The following is a 24438-nucleotide window of genomic DNA, read 5'->3' as shown; positions in this document are numbered from 1 at the left end:
TCTCACAAATAAATTCTTCCTAAAGACTTTAGAATCATTTAAGCTTTAAAAAATCATATAAATATAAATTGTAATAGTGTTACAATATTTATTTAAGAAGAATTGATACCTTTCCAATAGTGACTCCTTCCATCTAGCTAAAAGGTACCCCCAATGTTCTTTATGTCTTTCTCAAGCTTCTGTAATTTTCTTCATATAAAACCTTTTTATATTGGCTCATAATTAGTTAATGGGTTTGGGGTGCAATTATAAGTGGAATTTTTTTCCATTATATTTGCTTACCAGTTGTTCCTGGTATAGAGAAATATTGATTTTTGTGTATTTCTCTTGATTCAGGTGGTTTTGAACTATTGTTAATTGAGAATCTTTCACTTACTTCACTTGGATTTTCCAAGATAATTTTGGTATTTGGACCCTGATGGTAGGTCATTTTATTGCTTAAGATGACGTAGACTCACTCTGTTCTGACCCATTCCATGCTCATTGTTACAATTGTCCTATTACAAAGTTGGTTAGCCCTTGCTGTGCTCACCCCCACATTCAATACACGTGTGCATACACATACACATAATCATGCCAAAACAATAACTAGGAGACTTATAATATGACAGTGTCAGAATATTCTTTATCCCTATAGGGGCCAGCTTCAGGGTAAAGCTTGATCCAGTAGCCCTGACACTGTCATCAAGGGCCTGGTTTCTCCATCTCTGTATTCTGCTAGTATCTGTTTTATCACAGCCCACCCCTGACCCACCCTGAGGCATCCACTCTATCCTCCAAGAGCTCTAAGTTTTCTTCTTAGGAAGCCGAAGCAAATCAAAAGCAAATGAAAACAGAATAAACCACAAAAAGCAACAACAGAAGTCACAGTGTCAGTTCTGGACCCTACTTTCTTTTTTTTTTTTTTTAAATAATTTATTTATTTATTTATTTATTTATTTATTTATTTATGATAGTCACAGAGAGAGAGAGAGAGAGAGAGAGAGGCAGAGACACAGGCAGAGGGAGAAGCAGGCTCCAGGCAGCGAGAGCCTGACGTGGGATTCGATCCCGGGTCTCCAGGATCGCGCCCCGGGCCAAAGGCAGGCGCCAAACCGCTGCCACCCAGGGATCCCTGGACCCTACTTCCTTACATTGTCCAAAGAAGAAAGAAAAGAAGCTTCTTTCTTTCCTGTAGAAATTTCTCCTTGGTGGCTTCCCCTATAAACATCTCACATTGAATTCTGTCCACTGGTATGACATGACTATCCTTGATCCAGTCAATCAACTGAAAGAAAGAAATACACTGATAAGACTCAAGACAGTCATGACCCATTGCTGGAGACAGCAGTGAGGTCAAAACCATACCCTTGATGGCTGAGAATGAGGGGTGTGACCAAAAGAAATTAAGGAGGGGGCAGTGAATGCTAGGCAGCAAACAACAGATATTCACCTCAGATAGTAGGTGCTAGCTATAATTTTGTTTAGTTCCTATACCCTAAAAATCTGGACTTACACACTCCATGCTGCCTTAAGGCAGAGTCCCTTGCAAGAATTTCAGTTCCCAAATGAATGCTTAATTAGTATTAGTTTTGATGTGTTTCTGACCCCATTTCCTATCTCCCCTCTTTCAAGGAACTGAAGACAGAAAGCTTCATAACAACAGGGCCTTTGAATTTTCTCTACATCGAAGCCTCAGATTAAAAGCACTATCTCTAATATGCTACAGTTCTCAAAGAACCACCTTAGTGCAAGCCATTCTCTACTACTGAATATCTAACTCCCAGATAGAATCACCCTCTCCCCTACTCCCTATTCCCTATGGGAATACTTCTCCATATAAAGAATAAATATGCCTTTAAATAAGAGGGCCAACTTGTTCATACCCATACCCAATTTCTACCTTTACCCTGAAGATGCCACCAATTCTTTCTAGGTGTTACTATTCCCTCTATGACACAGAACCCCACTCCTCTAGACTCCTGTACCTTGCTTATTTATAATCCTTTCCCATGGGTTTGTGCTGCTGATTTTGAACAGACCTTATCTCATTATTATTATCTGATCTGTCTACGTTGCCTCTACAATGCTCTTGACAGTGCTATAAACACTCTAGGCGCCCAATAAATACTTTTAATGACTTGAGAATTTTATTCCCTTGGAAGAATGGTATGCCCCTTGAAGAGGAAAAAAGCAAACTGAGATCTTATCATATATATTTCCACAGACTATATCCTATATTAGCCATTTCTTAGATTTTAATATGCAAACTTCATAAAACACATGTATCTTTAAATACAATGTTTTCCTGTCATTTCTGATAAAGGAAAAAAAATATACTTAGGTTGTTAAAACTCAGTACGGCATTATTAACGATAGGATGTGCAGATAAAAGTCTTAAATTACATCTAAAAAACAGGAATTTAAAGGTCATGGGAGTGTCCCTACTGTTGCCGATGCTGAAAGAGTAGATCCTAAGAGAGGACCATGGCGCAAGGAGTCATGCAGATGAGATGACAAACATGCTGGTATATAGTGGAATATGACAAGAATCCTGGTTAAAAACTTTTCCTCTTTTAAAAAAAGCAAAATTGGCTATTTATTTTAGTGTTTTTGCATCCTAAAGTCTCAGTGAGTTCCCTGAAGATTTATTTCAGTATCAGAAAGGTGGTGCCCCTTTACCAGTTTCCTCTGAGTCTGATATTTGCATAAAGTTGCCCCTTTGTCACCCAGTCACACCAATGCCTCACATTATCTCCTTCTGTAACTCTTGACAAAAAATGGCTTCAACTGTTCTTTCCAATTCTATTCTCAACTTTCTTCAAGCTGCAAATGACAAGTTCATTATAAGAAGTGAACTTTTTATTGTAAATTTGTATTTGTTTTTTTCCCTAACAACTATATTTATTGCTGTGTATCCATTTTATACCTTATCACAAACATAATATTTATGACATGGAATTAAAACTATACATGTTACTGCATACAAAACATTGTGCACAGCCTTACTAAGTGTCCAGTGATCAGGAAGAGATGGTTTAAGCTTTTTTTTTTTTTTTTTGAGTATAGTGGAAACACAATGTTCGTTTCAAGTGTTCAGTATAGTGATTCTACAAGTTTAACACAAGTGTAGCTGCCATCTGTCCCAATCCATCACTATTATAATATGAAATGGCTAAGCTTTTTACTCCTAACCTGGTAGTTAATTCTAACTAGATATTTTACTGGGCTTTAATTACATTTTAGGAAACTGGTTGGTTGGTTTGTGTTGACATGTAATATATCATAATTGTTTTTTAATAATGAGCAACATGATTTGGTTAGCATTTTCATACAAAACGATTTCTCAGGGACAGATTCTTATAATCATCATTAAATCATGTTAGACTGGAAAACCTTTTTTCAGCATTTCTGAAGCTCTTACTATACTCAAAGCACAGAGCTAGGTGATATGGAGAAGTCAAGGTGATTATTATATGAATCCCTCACCCTCAAACAACCCCAGAATAATATGAGAGATAAACATCTATTCATCAAACCACAGTACAGGTCTGATTGTAGTAAGTAACAAAACTGGAGCAGAAACACAGCTGTTTTTGACCAGAGGGATGCAATAATTCTGATTGGGACCAAGGATAGAGGTTGGGCGATGAAACCTGTAACTGTCAAGTTAAAAAAGAAAGTTTACAAGCATTGGCGAATGTGTTTGTGCATATTAACCACAGCATCAGAGCTGCAAAGAGAACTATCAAATATGCCAAATTTTCACTTACCCCAGCAGTATTGGGATGAGGTGAAATTTTGCATTGTCTGTGAAAAGGGAAGTCTGTTAGGAAAACAAACAGGGTAAGTAAGAATATGAATGAGACATCTACTGCCTAAGCAAATAAAGTGCTTGGATTATTTTTAAATTATACGTTAGTCATATAACCTTGATCAAGAACATAACTTCTGTTGGATTCATTTTCCTCATCTACAAAACTGAGACTTGAATTAAATGATTTCTGAATGTCTCATAAGGTCAAAAATGCTATGATAACATTATTTGCACATAATTCAGCAAATTTTTATTGAGTGCCTGCCATGTATACAATGCCATGTGCCCTGGAAAATAAAAACTAACATAATGCACAGTCTCTGACCTCAATAAACTTATAATATTTATGGAGAAGTCCATCAGTGTCGGACTATATGTGCCTAAGTACCAAAAGGCAGCCTCCAAATAAACAGTTTGGGAATTGAGAGAACAGAGGGTCTAGGAACCAAAGAAAGCATTCTGGAAAGAAAGTCTTAAATATGTCTCAAAGGTAGTCTAGCATTTGAATAGGAAATTAGAAGGAAAAGGCATTCAACCACTATATCCACCTCCCACTTGTAACCAAAAGCAGCTCCAAAGGGAGTGTATAGAAATCATTAAAGCTCCACATCATTGTTTGGAAAATACTACCTAATTATTTCAGCAGTTAACCATTAAATGTAAATATCTATCCATTACAACAATTAGTAAGGACTGGCTTTCAAAGCTTCTGTAATATATTAACTTACATTTTGTTATTTCTGTGCATGGGTTCCTAGTTTTATATAGTCATCAATTCAAACTCTGAAAATAAATCTATAGTCTGAGCAGGAGCAGTCATGATGAAAACCTTAATGCCTTATTTCCAGTGTTTATTATTAATGACAATAATGTCTGTTCAATGATTCATACACCTTCTTCCCCCAGTGCTCATGGCTGCAATTATCACAGGTATTGTCATTGGGCATAGTATTCTATGAAGTGTAATGGTCTTCTGATTGTTATATTGTAACATGTAAATAATGTACTCCATCATATCATAGACTACCCTTTGTGAGAATATGTTACTATTACTTTGATTAGATTTCTTAGGACAAAAATGAAATTTTAATATCAGAAATTCTTTTAGTTTGACACAATGACTCATTCACAACACAATAATCATACATAGTCATTGTACATGGCAAGTTGAAAAACTGGAAAAAATGTAAAATTAACTACATTTCTTTTGTTTAAATGTGCATTTTTAAACATTCACCAAAAATGAAATGAAGTTATGCAAATATTCTGTAGGCTTTATACAAAATGACAAAGATGTCTACTTTATAACATACATACTCAGTGTTGTATTTCTTTAACTCACTGCCTGGATGGCCAAATCCTTTGTCTACCTTTCCCAAGTACTTTGTCGACTTAGGACCAATTACTTCTTATCAATCTGTCTTTTCCTATAACTTTGTAAATCATCACCGTTACATACACCTCTAGAGATTGTGAAACAAGGTAGTTTTTTAATCTATTTGAAAAAGGTCTGGGAGCACTTACCTGTTCATATAGATGTATCACTAGGTATTGTGTAGATCCAGCAAAGTTGATTAAATTCTACCTTAAGGGAATATGCACCATGAGGACAGGTCTAGCTAATGGCTGGATCACACTAATTATCACAACAGATTCCCTTCAAGCTCTGAATATATTTCAAGACTTGGTTCTAATTCTCAATTTCTGAACCATAAATCCACTTTAGAAAAGTTAAGTGGAAACTGAAGACCAAGATTTCAAAGGCAAAGATATTTAAAACCCCAATACATCATCTTTGATAGAATCCTTGGCCTCGTATCTAAAGAATCCTTGGCCATCATAATTTCTAATTGGAGAGGAAGCACCAAAACCCCTTTCTCTGGATAAAAGGGAATCTTGAGGATTAGAAAGAAATTTGAGAAGAAAGTGCCATTTATCTGAACTGTAGAAACATTGTCAATATATGGCTTCATCAAGAGGAGAGGTAAGGGGGAGAGACATCTAAAAAAAAGAGAGAATCATGTACTTTTATATATTAAAAATTGATTTTTTATTTCATAAAAAGTATGACTAATATTTGTTAAAAGCAGGATTATAGAGTTCTTATGTAAATGAAATTTGGTAGAGTATTGAAAGAAAAAAATTAATTCTCATTATTATCATACTGTTTGTGTCAAAAAATTCAGGAGCAAATAAGACCACAGATATGTTTTTGGACAGAGGTAGAACAAGAGTTGAAGAATCTTCCATCATCTCCACCCCATCTTACCTGGGATGAGAAGGCCCCATTCAGCCATGAGAAGACAGGACTTGTAAGAGCAGATAAAAGCTCACTGACATCCAACCAAGATACCCAAGGACTGGACTGAAAAGGCACATTAGGACTGAGTAAGGTCTTTGATCAGTTTGGTGTGTCCTGAGGGAGAGTGTGAAAACAGTGAGTAGCAAAGGGTTAACTCTGCATGGGAAGGGTTAGAATAGGATAGAGATTGTCAACAGAAGCCTAGCATTATGGAAGGAAGGAGCATTTATCTGAGTTACTTTCTAAAGAAAGGCTTACCAAAAAGACCCTGTGTTATACCAGCACTTATTCCAAATACTCTCTGTTCTGGTTCCAGACACTTAGGAAGGAATCAGTGAAAGGGCAATTCAAACCCTCTTTGAAGACTAGTGTGAGTTCAGTTGAGGAAGATGCACAAGGATGTAGCTCTTTGCTCCATGGACATCTGGAGGACATTGGCCAAGAAGAAGTGTGCCTGTCTGTATTCATCTACCCAGCCTGGGGGTTTCTATCTGATATCCCAGAATCTTCACTATTCTCCTACACGGAGATCCCTAGGAATCATCCTCCATGCCTTAAAAGCCTTAATGTATAGCCTACATTTCAGTCTATTTGGTATTGTTTAAGCAAATCTTAAAACAGCCAAATCTGAAGATATTTTAGAATAAATTCACATGTGATAGGAGTTTGAACTGGGTTGCTTCTTTGTTTGAGTAACTATCTTATAATTTTACTGGGTAAATTCAGGGTTCTTTTCAAGAGCTTTCTCATCTTGTGTAGGCATGAGGAAGAAGAAGTAACAGGAGGTTGAGGTTGAGGGAGGAAATCACAGCACAGGCCCATCAGAATACTTTAGCCTTAAAAATTCTAATGTTCCAAAGCCTGTACAAAATGGGGTTTTGCCCTCTCTAGGTAAGATGGTGCTCTAACTCTTACTTATTGCACTGAGCTGGAAAATCCAGAGCATCAAAAGATAGCCAGGAGGGTTTCACTGAGCCTTTATTTCTTATCAAATGTAAAACCAATTAATATCCAAAAATAACTTCCACTGCATCCCTCTGCCTGGAGATTGGATTCTTTATCCAGACCATCTTGAACACATGTAGGGAATTTTCCAATGTACTTCTTGACACAAGGGCTAGCACAACTGCCAACAGTCTTTTTCCAGAAACCTTTTCTAAGTCCAGCACATTCTTTCTGAACTGGCTTGCATGGCTTAGAGGGGTGGTAGTATCTTTTTCTTCCCCTCTATGCCACCCTTGACTGAGGATCCTGGATGTTGATGAGTCAAGTTAAAAAAAAAAAAAAAAGGAAAAGGTCTCATTCATCCAGTTCCACTGGAAAGATCACTTCAAAACAAGAATATCAGAAGAAAGAAAAGAAAAAAAAAGTAAAAGAGGGGAAAGGCCACAAAAGGAAAAAGAGAAGAGCAAAGAGGAAAAGCAGTCTTCCCCCCTAATACATTTAAGATCTCCAAAAAATAACTAAATCTTTGGCCCAGGCCATTAAATTTAAAATTTTGGTTTTGAAAATTATTTGGCCTTCCTTTAAATTGGCTATATAATTATGCTTTGCAACAAATCACAGCCTTTTCCATATAGAATGAATGAATGAATGAATTGAAAAACAAATGCCACATTTGGGTGCTGGTAAGTTTCAAAACAATGGCAAGTGATAAAATATGGAGTTGTTTGGAAGGTAAATGGCACAATCAATCAGCTTCCCAGGGGTCATTATCATCTAACATTCTTACATCAATGACTTAAACACAGGTTTTTACACTGAAGTCTCCAGTTTTCCAAAGCTGCCTCCCTTTCGGGTCATGATTCTTAACCTTGTCACAAATTTGATAGAATGCTCATGCTACCTAGAAAAAAATGAACAAATGCACAAATATCTAATACTTCAGAGGGTTTCTAGGCTCTCTGAAGCCCATACATTGATTCCCTAGGGGCCTGTAGACATTTAGTTATTGACACTTAGGCAGCCACATTACCTCTGGAGATACTTAACACCTTTAAGATTTCTGTAATGGAGACCTGAGTAATGAATTACTAGCTCTGATTCATTTGAAAAGCCTCAGTGACTTCCCTTGGTGCAAATGTGTCTTTGAGATAAGGAGGTGGCATTCTCCTCGGGAATGGAGGGACATCACCCTAAATGCCAGTAACCAGATTTAAGAACTACATCTGGTATCACAATAAAATGAGTGGTAGGACTGCAAAAGGATGCACATCACAGATACTAAAGAATATTCTTCAAAGTCTATTGCCAACTTATGGACAGAGAGTTTCTATATACTTAACATCATTGGCATCATTGGAATTCTCAAGAGTTACAAATATTTTTCATTTTTTATTTTTAAAAAATTTTTATTTATTTATGATAGTCACACAGAGAGAGAGAGAGGTAGAGACATAGGCAGAGGGAGAAGCAGGCTCCATGCACCGGGAGCCCGATGTGGGATTCGATCCCGGGTCTCCAGGATCGCGCCCTGGGCCAAAAGCAGGCGCCAAACCGCTGCGCCACCCAGGGATCCCCATATTTGTCATATTTTAAACACTACAAATATGTATTATTACATAACCAATGCAGATAAGGTCTTAATAGAACTGTTTAACTTTAGCACCAAATCTCACTTTATAGTAAAAATACACTGCTCAACCGCCACGACAGGGTTTTAACTATATTCATGTATTATATTGACACTAAGCAATGAACTCAATAACATAATATCTTAAGTCACTGAAAGCAAGAGTACACACAATAAATAGGAAAAGAAAGGACAGGTAGTGAGCCCAGAAAAACATCAGAGGCAGAAAAATATGGAACTCTGACACTTTGGACCCTAGAAAAAATAGACAGTAAGACATGAAGCAAGATTTAATATCTAGATTACATAAACTAAAAGAAACATTGTTTAAAAAGAGAGAGTATGGATTTATTCTAGAGCTAGGAAAGTGTGATCTATATAAGGAAAATATCAGCTTAATCCCCCAAAACAAACTCAAAGTCATTATAAAGCACTCAACAATTTTTTGGAAGCATCAATTTAACTTGTACTCTAAGGTGAAGTTTAGAATTGAAGAGCTGACAACCAAAATTCTTTCTGCATGTTGGTTTCAGATTCCATATCTGAAGAAAACCATCTGGCTTTCTTTACTTATGTATGCAGTCTTTTCTGATGTGGCACAATTTACTTCTGCTTAATTTTGTAATATTCTTTTCTCCCTTTACAGCTTTCTTTTCAAGCATGCCTTAGAGAACAACATTCTCTAGAATATTGCTGAATTGCATGGCTTCTGAGATTCTTGGGGAAACATTTTGTTGTTCTTGCTATGAGAAAATCTTTGAGGAGAGCTATTAGCATAGTACATTAAAAATAATAAATATTTATTGACCCAAGTGAGTGGGAAGCTAGTCTAGATTTTTCCTAACATTTTATACAAGAATATACGGCTCTAACATCCATAGGTTAAAAACGTGTCCCTGGTTCTGGGGGCTTGCAAGCCAGCTGTCAGAACAAAGCAGATATTATATGTTGGGGAGTAGCTGATTAGTGTCAAGTAAGTAGTACATACAAGTGCAGAGAAATCAGGGGATCACACAGGGTTGGGTGATAACAAGAAGTTTCAAGGATCAGGTAAGAATTTGCTCTTTCTGCGTGAATACCTGAACAAGATGGAGGTGGATGAAATACATTGATTATGATGACAGAGACCTTAAATCCCATTTCTTACTCAAATCAGCTTATACTCTTGGTGGCAAGTTCCATGCATCCACCCAGAGACCCAAATTCTAATCAAATTTTAGGAACTGAACAATCAAATTTACACTTCCTCACTCACTTGGTATAATAAACACAACATAAGAGGAAAAATAAAAAGACAGTGGGAAAAGATGTAAAGTGCATATTTAATTGTAATCTAGTAGCCATTTTTCCCTTCTCAGGTGATGCTAAGTAACTGGTAATACAAGGTGATAGTGACTTAGGTTTTTTGTTTAGAAGTTCAATAAATTTGGTGATTCATTAACATGCTATCCTACTATTAGTGTACTAGTATTTTGAGACTCAATGAAAACAATGGTTTCACCACTTACTTTATGATAATAGATGCTAGCATTTTAATGCCAAGTTTTCTCACACAACCGTGACCATCTAATAAGTGAGTAATGAGTAGACATGGCTCTGGATAGAGGAATTTTCAGAAAATTCAACAATATTCATGAAGACTTAAAGAAGATAGGGAAATAAATACACATTTTCTGAGCCCTACTGCTACCTTTTGGAGTTTAAGTTCAGTCTGGTGATTTTTGGTTTTGACCCAGAATGAATACAGCTGGCCTATGGAGTAGGAGCAAACGGATTCAGAAAATTCAATGAGTCACAAAGATATACATAGACTCCATGTATTGGGTGTATATTCTAGTTAATTTCTAATAAGAAAGTGTTTAGAAAACAAACTTAGTTAAAAGACTATGTGATTATGTAATTAAAGTATTTGGCCCAGAAAGGTCTTTCACTACCATCATTAAGTAAAATGTATTATGTTTCAAAGGGGTGCATGTATAAACTAGAAGCAAGAGGGCAAAATACGATTCTAACTTACACTTCCTGCTCCCCTTCTCCTTTCTTGGTTTCCCATCTTCTACCATCTGAGTAGTGTAAACCTCAGACCCCATAAACTATAAACCCCCTGCAGCTGAGGCAACAAGGTGGCCTGGAAGCCGCAGGCACTGAACTCTTACAATCTCTATTCTTAAAACCCAAGGCTAAAAGTTGTTCTAACGAAATCACTTCAATCTGGGAAAACAAAATCAAATAACACTAGCTACTGACATCCAAAGTCAATGGGGTTTACAGGATACTATTTTTAGGAGGCTATGATTTAGAGCATCTCCCACAGTGGGGAATGAGGTGATGGGCATTTCCAACTCGCTCCCAGGGGATGGTACTGCTGTTGGTCTGGGGCCCTAACTGTGAAAACCACTGGTCTGCCAATAAATTCCCTTCCTCCTCTCATGGTTACCTGCCCAGACATCTCCAGATGTCCTGAATTCAGGCACAGTGCTATCTCATCCCGTCCACAAAAACAGACTTGCATGGTGGTACATCTATAATAACTTCCCATATTTATTTTGATAACAGTACAATATATTTCCTCAAATCTCACTAATATTTTTCTCTATGATGATTAATTTTTGAAATTAGAAGTGACAAACTCATCAGAATTCTAATTATAAATTTATGCTTAGTAAATAATGTTAGTATGATTTCACTCTTATTCTCTCTGGCCCTCACTCCCAAACCTGCCTCTTTGTAAAATGTCTCAGTGGGGAAAATGAAGCAGCTTTTTCATTCTCATGGAATCCTCGCTATTCCAAAGACATTTGAATGCAAGGAAAACAATGATAATTCTGTCCTAGTTCTACTTCACTTGTAGACCAAGAGTTCATACAGTATTGGAATATTCTCGATGGGTCATTGTCTAATACAAATTTCAATTCATTTCCTTTCTGTGCATCTAAAACATTTGCTTAGATTCTTAATCTCCATATTAATTCAAAAATACATATAAAAACACTTTGGAAAGCTAATAATACGATATAATTTTCTAGTGGAGACTTGTTGAAAGAGAGTAACCACCTCAAGCTAACTTAGAGCAGTTCATTTGTTTGTGTGTATCTGGAGATTCAGGAGGAGTAGGTCTCTGGTTCAGAGGCATGTCAGGGAGGTACATTGGGCTTCAACCAGAGCCAGGAAATGGAAAGTAGGCATATCAGAGACTCTCTCTTATTCTCTCTCTCTCTCAGCCTCTCATCATGTATGATGCATTTTCCCCTCCTTTCTTCACTAACCTTACCCCCAACTCCAACCAAACACTCATTCTACCCAACCTTCCCTCTTGGCTCCATATAGCTTAATTGTCCCTGTTTTTCAAGGTCCAAACTTTACCTTTACAGCAGGAAACAATATGACCCCAATAATCTCAGGCCCCCACTCCCCAACTAGATTTTCTTTCCTCAGTAGTGTCTGTTGCCATCCCCAGCAAAAATGTTAGGCTAGGCCAGTCTTGCACAGAACAGTGGGAGCTACACCAATGGAGGACAGAAAGTAGATTGTACAGAGAGAGAAATGGAATGCAATGCAAGGCTACCAGCAGCCTCAGTCAGAGCACGGCAACAGTCCAGAGTTGATCCAAGTGGGGCAAGATACAGGGTAATATGCCCCCATACTGTCAGTCCCTGAATACAGGCTGCCCCCGGAAAGAGGTGTGACTTTGGGTGAGCCCATTTCTTTCAGCTGAAACAACTCTCACACAAGGCTGACAGCTCAGGGCATCTCACAGCCTTCCCACCAGCTGGACACAAAGTCCTTTATTCTTGAAAGGCAATGGGGCAGCACAGCACATCATTCACCACAAGCTATTCTTGAACCATTTGAATCCATTTCTTCCTATAGGTTCTGGGAACAGCTCCTCCAAGATTTGTGCAGATATCTCTTAGGGGGAAGCTTGGAAGAGGAAGGCTAATGAGAAGAACTGGACCCTCCTCTGCTAGAGTTGGTCTCAATGCTGTGACAGATGGTCTTTGTCTCCCTCCTCTACTACACGGTCTAGATTCCTCTCAGCCTCAACCAGCACTCCTTCTGGTCTCCATAATTTTCTTGACGATATGACTTAGACCCTATCCCTGAGATCTTATCACTGTGTCTTTGCTTGATTGTGGGTTACTGTACTTCTCTATTTATAGTCAATGTAGGACAAAGAAGTACCAAGAAATACCCAAGTGAATCACTCAGGTGCAAGATGTATTCCTTCATGCTTCCATGTATAACAGCAGCCTCACTCTCCTCCTGATCAGCATCACTCTCTCTACTAAAATGGAAATTCATCTTCTTACCTACTATTCTTTGACACAAGGAGCCCAAACACTGAGATGACAGATTTAGCTTATGATTCAATGAGACTTTTGCTGGAAATGCTTTTTTTTCCCCCTTTGATGAAAATACTTCTCTTTTGGGATCCCTGGGTGGCTCAGTGGTTTAGCACCTGCCTTTGGCCCAGGGCATGATCCTGGAGTCCCGGGATCAATTCCCACATCAGGCTTCCTGCCTTCAGCCTGCTTCTCCCTCTGCCTGTGTTACTGCCTCTGTGTGTGTGTGTGTCTCTCATGAATAAATAAATAAAAAATCTTAAAAAAATACTTCTCTTTTGAGACAAGAATCTCTAAATTGACAGGATAGGAAGCACAAATTTCCCAAAAGGATCAATGGGAGTGATAGCTTGTGGGGTAACTCCTATTTCCTCCACACTTGGTCCTTGAACTATGTATTTCACTATTATGGACATAGCACCATCAAAAGGTCTTTGATTCAAAATATTTTGTCCTGGAGAATGAAGTCCCATCCTCCTAAAGTATTATTTTTGAGTTTTGTCTTCAGCTGGGCCTTTAACAGGCTGCCCCTCTATTCTACCAGGCTGGCAACTCCTGGGTAATGTAGTATGCATTATGAACAGTGAATTCGATGGTCATGGGCCCCCATCTGTACCTCCTTTTCTGTAAACTGTGTCTGTTGTTCTGATACAGAGGGATCCTTGCTTGGGAATCAAACATTCTATAAGCCCCCGAATAGTGGTGCTAGCCAAAGCCTTGCAGGCAGGAAAGGCAAACCATCCTTATCTGCAATATGTGTCTCTTCCTATGAAAGTGAATCACAGCTCTTTCCATAATAGAAGGGTTCAAATGTAGTCAGAATGTGCCACCAAGTAGATACCGGTCTTCCCAAGGAATGGTGCTATATTTGTAGCTTGGCTTTGGTCTCTGCTACTGGCAGTTGTCAGGGCTTCTTAAGAACTATTGGGCCTGTGTAGAACTTACATCCTTGCGATCATGGCTATTCATTTCATGCATCTATATATAACATTGGAGTGTATATGGACAAAAGCTGGCTTATTTCAAGGACAAAAGCTGGCTTATTTCAACACTCTCTCTTGTTGTCCAGTGCCTCTTCCATGGTAGATATGCTCTGGTGGGCATATTGGTGTACTTTGTATATCTTTATACTTTGTGTTCATACCATATGTCCATTCATGTGCCTCTACTCCAGATTTCCTTGCCCCTAGTCTTCTACTCTTTTGCCTTCCAGGGCCCAGGCAAGACAACTAAACCATTCACCACTGCTCATGTGTATATGTTTCATACATTAAGCCACAAAGTAGGAGACCAGATGTACTGCTTGAAACTCTACCCATTGAAAGGACTTTTTGTCACCACCCTGTTTCAAAAACATGTCTGAATAGTATGTTCTATACTCTGGTACTGTAGTGCAACTACTGTCTATTTTCAGCTGAACTTCCTACAAACCATACTTGGACTTTTTCTTCCTCTGTTTGCTGGTATAAAAGATGACCCGTGAGTCTGAATGAGAGACTGAATGAGAGATCTTGGGTCAATATGGGTAGAGAAAGTGGGTATCTGGCCTACATGCCCATCCAGATTGCTTGTGTCCTTGGTCCTGTTTATAATTGATTCAGATGAACATCTTCTATCCTATCATCTAGGTTAGTTGTTAGATGTGCTCTACTTTACAACACAGTGGGCCTGATGAAATTCAGCTTATCATGCACAGTTCTGTCCAAATGAGTACTTGGTGCCCCATGGTCAGATATTCTGTCTCTACTGGGGCCTGGTGATAGATGAGCAGCTGTTTTTCAAAAGGTGTATAATTCTCTGCTTCACATGACATATTCTTGCCCCAAAGTCCTGTGAACTTGCACTGTGGTTTCCCCTATTTGAGACTTACATAAACTCCACATGGTATATTTCTTCACCAGTGGTATCTCATACCACAGGGCCTGTAAGGTCATATGGCTCCAGTGGCAGAGTATTCACACTGCAGCCTTAATATTCTGCAGGACTCTTTCTTGTCCTGGGCCTAACTCAAAGTTGGTAGCCTTTTGCATCACTGAATATATAGGTCGGAGCTGTGTTTCCAGATGTGGGAAAGTCTGGAATAATAACTTGAAAAGACTTACAAAGGCATTGGGTTTTCTTCTTTATGGTAGAAATTGTAAAATAAATAATGTCACTTAATTTGGAGGAGGGGTATGTTGTGGAGAATGAAAAGTGTCCCTGAATGTTTGTTGGCCTTTTTATTTTTTATTTTTATTATTATTTTTTAAAGATTTTATTTATTCATTCATGAAAGACACAGAGAGAGGCAGAAAGAGAGGCAGGCTCCCTGCAGGGAGCCGATGCAGAACTTTATCTCAGGATCCCATGATCATGACCTGAGCCAAAGGCAGACGCTCAAACACTGAGGCACCCAGGTGCTCCTGTTTGTTGGCTTTCTTCTCCTTTCTCTAGAGTGCATAAGTCTTTACCAATTTCTACAACCTGTTAGTCATTTCTTGCTTATTCATTCTGTTTAGCATGATATTATCAATACATTTGGCCAGTATAATGTTCTAGAAGATGTTCATCTAGTCTATATTATGACAGCTGAAGGGAAAGTCAACAGAACACTGGGAAAAAATGATTAACACTACCGTCCAGTCAAACAAATACAAGCTATTTCTGTTCCTTTTTGGATAGAAATGAAAAATAATATATCTGATTAATGGCCAAATATTATATACTTGGAACTACGTTAACACAGTTTGGCAAAGATGCCACTTCAAGTACAGTGGCTGCAACTGATCTATTACCTGGTTGAGTTTGCAGTGATCCATTGTCATCCTCTAGGACTCATCTAGTATTTGCAAGATCCAGATTGGTAACTTAAGTAGAGATATGGTGGAATCAACACAACTTAATTCTTTAGGGCTTTAAGAATGGCACTAACTGGGATCCCTGGGTAGTGCAGCGGTTTGGCGCCTGCCTTTGGCCCAGGGTGCGATCCTGGAGACCCGGGATCAAATCCTACTTCGGGCTCCTGGTGCATGGAGCCTGCTTCTCCTTCTGCCTATGTCTCTGCCTCTCTCTCTCTCTCTCTCTCTCTCTATCATAAATAAATAAAAATTAAAAAAAAAGAATGGCACTAACTTCTGCCATCTACCCAAGATATTTTTTTGGGGGGGGTCATACTTATTAGTTTAATAATAAAATATAGAGGATAGGGGAAAGTTTCAGGGGCTCTCACTTGGCCATCCCTACTTCAATAATTTTTACCTCATAGGCTAAGAATCCAATGTGATCCTTGGGCAGGAAGGCAGTTGGGTATGGTAAGGGGTTGCGCCAATTACCAAATTTGTCTATTCCAGTTATACATTTTGGCGCCAAGTAAATGAGCACAAGTTGTTCTGTGGACCCGCAGGACCCAGGATAATCTGGGCAAGATCCCCATAATACTCCTACTCTAACAGAGAAGGAGGCATGATTATATTTCCAGTCTCCAGGAATCAATGCATATCTTTATCCAGTAGGCCTCAAAATGATTAGGCACTCCCTTTCCTCAATATACAATTAATTTCACAGGTGGGCATTAGGTGCCTTTGAGGGCATACTAGGGAAATTATTACTAGCTACATTTGGCCAGTATTATATGGCCTGTCCTCCTGGGGACCCAGCCCGTCTTTCAGTCGATGAATTCTGGATTTGAAAACTGTCTCAAGTCCAGAAACCAAGTAAGAAATTATGATATTTTATTGAATTATCTACTCACAATCTCCTGATCATCCAACCTGATTTCCTTTGCACAAATTTGAGAACACTTGTTGACTGCCCATCTATTTTGTCCCTAGGTATGCTATTTTCTCTTAACCATCTTGATAACTCTCTATGAGTTAGGCTCACTTGGTGGTTACTCCAATCTTATTCTTAATTATGATAACAGAGTCCACCTGACTTAAGATGGTTAAATATTGCTCTCTGGCTTCAATGTTGTTTTGGGATTCTGTGATTTTAAGTGCGCTTACAAAGTCCAGATCTGCCTATTGTCAGCCCTGGCTTTCTCTGTGATGCTACCTGTGTCCTCACCAGTGCATTCTTTATTGCTTTGGCAAATGGCATATTATTTAGGCCTTCCCATGACATATGGTCATCTAATAGAATTTCTAGAATTACATTGTATATCTGCTCTAAACAAGCCCACCTTTGTGAAGTTTTAATTCCTTCTTTCACTACTGGTTAGGACAATTCTGGCATTTCTACCTCATTTGGTGGGGGCCATAATTTTTCCACACTTCCAGGAGCCATCTTAGCAGAACATTCATGGCATCTCCCGGGTGCTTGCAGGGTATTAAATTACGTATTCTGGGAGAGTGCTCTCATTAAATTAACAAATTCTCCTAATCCAAATTTATGTCCTACCACCTCTTGTTCTATTACTCTTAGAATACAGTCTCACGGGGCACCTGGGTGGCTCAGTGGTTCAGTGTCTGCCTTTGGCTCAGGTCGTGATCCCAGGATCCCAGGATCCCAGAATCGAGTCCTGCATCAGGCTCCCCACAGGGAGCCTGCTTCTCTCTCTGTCTATGACTCTGCCTTTTTCTATATGTCTCTCATGAATAAATAAATGAAATCTTAAAAAGAAAATACAGTCCCACATGTACTCTTCTAGCTCCTAATAGCCTGTATTGTCTCAGTCCTACAGTTCCTCTAGGGGATGTAGTCCCATTCCACCCCTAGAAGGCCTTGTATGTCCCCATCTTTGACTGTAATTACTGGCTTAGTAGTTCAGAGGGGCAGACTCTGAGGGGCATATATTATCTTGCAAGAGAGAGGCTTCTTCAAACAAGGAGAGAATGCTAGCTTCTCACCTCCATAGGCTCAGAGGAACCCAATGATGCAAGATTGAAAGTCACATTCAACTCAGATATTTCCCTTCCATATTGTGAGTCCCATTCTCTTCCAACCAGGGCTCTTACATTGGTATGACAGACCAGCCTTCATTTGGAGTTTACCCTTTTTGAATCTCAATTTCTTTTTGACTAAAGTCTGGAGTCAGACTTCTGCTTTCTCTGCATTTAAACTGAAGGAAATGAGAGCCTCTTTACACATTACCAAGGGATCCCCTGGCTTTTACACTTGGCTTTTATTGCCAGTTAATCACTCTTAGCTTTCCATTATCTTTTTTCAGAGTGCAATCTTATCAATAGCTACCCAATTATACTGTCCTTACAGTTACTATTTCTCAAAAGCCTGATACATGACACCAACTAATGGCACAATTCCCTTTCTTAAGCATATCATCCCAATTGACCACCAGTGAACATTTAAATAATTCCCCTGTTATTGCCAAGGTCTCCCTGTATTCCACGGACAAACAGTTCCATATTCCAACTGGGTGGTAGGTGATCTAGCTTCAAAATTCCATCTTAGCATGTGCTGTCTTGGATCTGGCACCCAAATTCACACTTTGATACATCTGGAAAGTAGATTTTGACATGAAGATTAAAATGCAAGCTGTTTATTACAGAAGGGTTGTGTTTCAACACCTGTGCAAGGGAACAGAAAAAAACAGGATTGGCCCAAGGAAAGATTGAGCTGTGATGAAATCCCAATGAAAGCATTAGCTGACCTCAAGGGGAGACCTACAATTTGGATGGTTGAGTTGACCTGGTCAACTCTTTATAACACTGTATTAACTAGTCTTTGGATGTAGGCTGCCCCAGGAAAGAGGCATGATCTTGAGTAAGGTGTGACCTCAACTGAGACAATTCCTAAGAAAGTTTGACAACAGAGGGTCATCTTCTGTTAGCCTTTCTGCAAATAACTGCTCTGCTCTAGCCTGGGTAAAGATTCTGGGCAAAACCGTAAAACACGGGCTCTATACAAAATTAAGTAAGTAGCCTAAGAGTTGTTATGATTATTATTACTGTTTTTTATAAAATCATATGACTTTGGGATACTTTACTATTCATGAAGTATTTTGAAAAATTGTATTTTTCCTCACAACATCTTTGGGGTGGTTAGGTTAGATATTATTATCTTTAATTTATCTTTAATTTATATATTTGAAAAAAATCTAGGCTCAGGGAATTTAAACTAATTCCTTTATTAATAAAATTATTACCCATAATTTGATGTGGATGATTTCACAAATATCAAACATTTGATATTAGCATAATTATCAAATGATAAAAAAAAACATAATATGAAGTCAAGAGTGCTTTCCACTTTCTCACTAAAGATTTTTATATAATAAATCAGATAGATTCAATAAGAGTATAACTTCAAATTTACCCTCTGGAATACGTGAGTGAATTTTTTAAGCTTTTCATTACAGCTCTGATCTTTTACACCAAGGAATAATTATAAGAATTGACACTCAAGAAACAGGCCAATCAGTGAATAAGAAAAGGGGTTATTTTTAAAGTAAGAATTCTTGATAGTTCTCATGGGCTACAGGGAGGCATCTCTTCAAACTCTGAAATAAATATCTTCTCTGAGAGCTTAAAAAATCAATGCTTAAAAAATTAGAAAAGAATTAAGCAAATTCATCTTCAAAAGGAAGACTTGTACTTAGGCCCACAAATGTTAACTATGATCAGAATGAAAATATAATTATATCTAAAGAAAAATAGTTTGCCATATAAAATAAGGTTAGTTAATCATGGAGGAGGAGAACAAGCAGCTTCAACAGCAACCATGGCATTATTGAGCCAACTTTGTCCCCACTAGAGTGTGTCCAGCCCAAGAATTGACTGTCCAGGCCCAGTGGCAGACATACTCAAATAGTGAAGATAGATGTATTAGGCCATTTTCTCTTGAAATTATCAAACATTTTTATAAAACTGAACCTCTGCTAATGTTGGTGATGATGGTGTTAAAATTCTACTACTAGTTATATTCTACTAGTAAAATTCTACTACGTGGGCTCCTTGTGCCTCCCTTGCTCCCCAAAACAGATTATCAAGCAATCATGCTTTTTTTGTATGGCAGCCAGAACATTTGGTAAAACTCCCTAGCCACTGAAATTTTTAGACTCCCAGTTTTTACACTCAGTTTGTTCTTGGCACCTAGAAAGGAGGAGCAATAACTATCATGAGGCCCATATGGCAAGAGAAGGCCATTTGCTTTGCATGGACTGATGGATGGGCTTATTCCAGAAAGCTTCAATTTCCAGGTGGAATGACAAGCCAAAATCTGTCATTCTCTTCTGAGTAGCCAGAATTTTTTTCACAACATCCAACCATCACAAATATGTTCACCAATGGACTGAACCTAGGAAAAGTCTGCAGACAATCCTTTCCCTCAGAAAGCTCCCCTTTCATTGCAGCCTCATCAATGATTCTATTAACTAGAATCATAACTACAATATCCCAACTGTACGGCTCTTCCTCCAGCTCAGCCTCAATACAGTCAGATCATGCTGTATTATCAGCTAAGCCTTGGCAAGAACTATCCTACACAAGTTCTTTCACCATCATGTTGCCATAGATATTTTGGTGGCTGTAGTGTCCTTTACTGCCTTTAGTAGTAAGTAGTATCAGTGGCTGTGGTACAGAGTCAGCATCTCTAGCTAATGATGACTGGATATCATCCACAGTTCTTGGCTTTCTCAGCTACAACCTAAGTCTCCTGAGGAATTCACCAGAATCCTCGGGCTACTCTAACATTTTTCACCAAAAGTGAAGAAGAGTGATATAATAAAATAAGCCAATCAAAAAAGGAAATATTTATTGCTTTCTTTTTGCTGCCTCCTCTATACCTTTTGATTTATAATTCTATTGCTTTGTTTTTATTAGGGTGTGATAATTATACATTTAATACTGTCTCTTCGCTTTGGGTTGTGAGGTACTCAAAGAGCTATAGAAATAAAAACACACAAATGAAAACAAGGAAAGGTTATTTACTCAGAGCTTGCTATAACAAGGGAGTCACCAACCATCACTTGTATTTGGTAGAAACTCACTTGTGGGCAAGGGAGGTGGGAAAGCTTTATAATGCCAAAAATGGAAAGCTTCAGATATGCTCTGATTAAAGGTTGGCATAAGGAAGCAAGAGGTGAGCTAAATAGAAGTGGTGGATCTTATGTGATTGGTTTGTGGAGTATTGAGTCTTGAGTCTTGGTCTTGAGTTGGAAGCAGAGGGAAAAAAATAGGAGACTGGTAAGTCATTTACCATGTTCTGGGCATTCTGGACCAATCGCTGCAGAAATTGTAGGTCAAAATTCTATTATCATATGAAGACTTATCATTGTCATTTTTTTTAAATTTTTAAAAAATTTTTTATGATAGTCACATAGAGAGAGAGAGAGAGAGAGAGACATAGGCAGAGGGAGAAGCAGGCTCCATGCAGCGGGAGCCCGACGTGGGATTCGATCCCGGGTCTCCAGGATCGCACCCTGGGCCAAAGGCAGGCGTGAAACCCCTGTGCCACCCAGGGATCCCTCATTGTCAGTTTTTATATCAGTCTCTAAGTCTCCTGTTTTATCATCAACTCTCTTGCAGAAAGTTGACCAATTTAGTAGAAGATAGATGTCCATATCTTCATTATATAGGGATTGTTTCATCGTCTCCATACTCAATAGTATCACAAAATCTTCTTGATCTTTTTGTTATAACATCATAGCAATCATCTGACTAGGATATGCAGAAGCATTTAAGACTTGGTAAAATATAACAAACCAGTATCAACCACTATCACAAAAACGAGAATAACAAATTGTCCCTGAAAGATGATTCAGAACTAGGAATTCAGTTGCCTAACCACGGTTGAAAGAATAAATCCTATATTCTATGAAGATCAGCCTTAGAGAGCCAAGTAGATTTTTCCTTAAGGACTTTACTTATTTCTGTTCTACCTTCCTTTTTTAAAAAAGATTTATTTATTTAGTTAGTTAGTTAGTTAGTTACTTATATATTTATTTGAAAGAGAGTATGTGAGTGGGGTGAAGGACAGAGGAAGAGGGAGGGGAAGAGAGAGAGAGAGAGAGAGAGAGAGAAGCTCCAGCAGACTCTCTGCTGAGTGCAAAGCCCGACTCGGGGCTCAATCTCATGAACCTGAGATCATGACCTGAGCCTAAATCAAGAATTGGATGCTAAACCAACTGAGGCACACAGGCGCCCCTATTACACCTTCCTTGTACCCATTTCATTGATCCAAATACAGCAAGGTGTATAAGCAATGTCACAGATGCCTCAGGAATTAGCAAGAAACAGCAATACAAACATGTATCACTACTTATGCCATCCATTTGTAACTGATCTGTTTTCCATCTAAGGCAGAGATAGTATCATTAATAACTTCTTTTATTTTTAAATTTAAATTCAATTAGCCAACAGATGTTTCAGCCATCCTTAGTTTCAGATGTAGTGTTCAATAATTTATCAGTTGAGCATAAAACCCAGTGCTCATCATATCACATGCCCTCCTTAATGCCCATCACTCAGTTATCCCATCCCCCACCTCCTCTCCAGCAACCCTCAGTTTGTTTCTTATAGTGAAGAGTCTCTCATGGTTTTTCCAAGTTTCCTGGAGTCTTTTCTGTTTGTCTAATTTCTATTATTGTGAATATTGCTCTGTTTGTATAAATAGTAATTCTTCCAGGTAGAGTGAATAATTCCTTATTTAGGAATTTTGCATTAGGAATTATGCAAAATGCATATTTTGCATCTAATTTATAAAATTATTACATATAGAATTTCATTTTTATTCAATTATAATTAAAATACTTGTCTTCAGCCTTAGTGACTTATATAATTAAGTTCTCAGTGTATAGAGAGTTCTCAGAGTACTATTCCTAAGGTAAATGAGGTGTTGGTGTGGTACAAACAAGATTAGTGTCTTGGCCACAAAAGAAGTATTATCCTGTTGGGACACATGGGGATCCAGGGAAAAAAGAGACATTTATGACACAAAGTTGGAACCAAGACATTACATCAACTGAATTATATATTTGAGTCTCTATTAGTCTTTTTCAGATGACAAGTATTTGGCCCATTGCCCTTCAAAGTTTGCTGAATTAAAATTTAGAATTACCTAGGATGTGATCAAGAGATTGTAATAATTGGTTCTTTTTCTGGAAGAGGACACTAGCAATGTCACAGGTTGATTTTTCTTAAGGTCATCTATTTATGTAGGTGCAAGTGAAAATGTGACCAGCTGTAACTGTCTATGGTCTCACTTGATGAGACCAGAATTGCCCAGAGGTTTTGATCATAGGGCTCTGGTGGCAGATGACATATCTAGCAGTCAGTAACATTGAGGGGAGTGGATAGCATTTGGGATAATTTAAAAATGGCATTAGAGTATGCTTTAACACTATTATTAGGAAGGAAGGGGAAAAAAGGGTCACAGGTAGTAAAAAACCAATGGCTTTTAGAAAATGAGAGAAAGAATGAATATATACAAGCACATCAAAAACAAAGTGAGAATTAGACAGATGTTTGGGTCCAATGTCTTGGGCACTGCTATCTGAGGTCATCTGCTTGTTCCAAACTTTTTGAGTTAGAGTTTGCTTCTGAAGATAAGCTGTTCTAGAGAATTTCTGAGAATTCTCACTTCAAGTTCCCCTATTTTTGTCCTACCCTTATGATTTTTCCAATTGTGTGGAATTCTGAATCATCTCTTTATTTGCAAAATGTGAACCCAAAATTGACTCCCTGGAGTTTCACTGCTGTATTTGTTGGTAACACTTCCTGATAAGGTTACTTCCAGGAAGGTTCAAGAGTAGGTTTTCTTTGGTGTGTCTTATAATATGTGAAATCTCCTGATTGATTACCATAAAGAGGCTACGTGGGAAGATGTTGTTGACAAAAGGGAACGTGTATAGCATATGAGTCCCTTGCAGTATTTTGTCCTATCTGCATGTAGCAAGGAGGAATTTAGATTTGAAGATGTAATTACTAAATGCATGAGTCTTCCAGTTATTGATGTGTCCCTAAGGGAGTGGATCAAGTGAAGAACTAATGAGAATACCATTGGCCAAGGGAGCTCAGAGGTTTCTGAAGATTCTTCTAATTTTAATTTAAAGAAGCCTTTGGTTCTTTCAACTTTTCCAGAAGATTGAAGATGGTAAGGACAGAATAGCTTGTGGGAAAGGGGTAACACTTACAGAATTCTTTTATATTGCTTCCCATATAGTGTGTATCTTTGTCACTGGCATAAAAGTTGACATGTAACAGGTTGAAAACAAAATCAAGCAGCTTTTTAACAAGTTCTGTAGTTTTATATGAAGGAAATGCTTCAACTCTTCCTGAAAAGAGATATGCAACAACTAAAAAAAAAAAAAAAAAATCAAATCCCATGGAAGTAGAAGCTGGATAAAATGTATTTGAGGGTGTTCAAATGGACCTTGAAGCTTTGGTTTCTGACCGTGTCCTACCTTTATAATTTTCCCAAAATTATGTTTTTGTGTTTTTGACACTGGACCCAAAAATAACCTCAGCCACCTTTTTAAAATTTCCCACCA

General features: G+C 38.2%; 1 long non-coding RNA gene across 1 annotated transcript in view; it reads right to left on the bottom strand.

Moving 5' to 3' along the window:
• Positions 1 to 965: 965 nt before the first annotated feature.
• The window catches only part of LOC140633725 (uncharacterized), a 106007-nt gene continuing 82534 nt past the window's right edge, over positions 966 to 24438 (bottom strand). Inside the window, exons 6-7 of the long non-coding RNA XR_012031323.1 lie at positions 3753 to 3805; positions 966 to 1267 (exon numbers count right to left, since the gene is read on the bottom strand). This is a non-coding gene — a long non-coding RNA (uncharacterized lncRNA). The remainder of the gene's footprint in view (positions 1268 to 3752; positions 3806 to 24438) is intronic.

This window comes from Canis lupus, chromosome 1 (assembly GCF_048164855.1).
Source record: "Canis lupus baileyi chromosome 1, mCanLup2.hap1, whole genome shotgun sequence".
Classification (NCBI taxonomy): domain Eukaryota; kingdom Metazoa; phylum Chordata; class Mammalia; order Carnivora; family Canidae; genus Canis; species Canis lupus.
The sequence above is the reverse complement of the archived record's forward strand: the minus strand, read 5'-3'. Positions and strand labels throughout refer to the sequence as shown.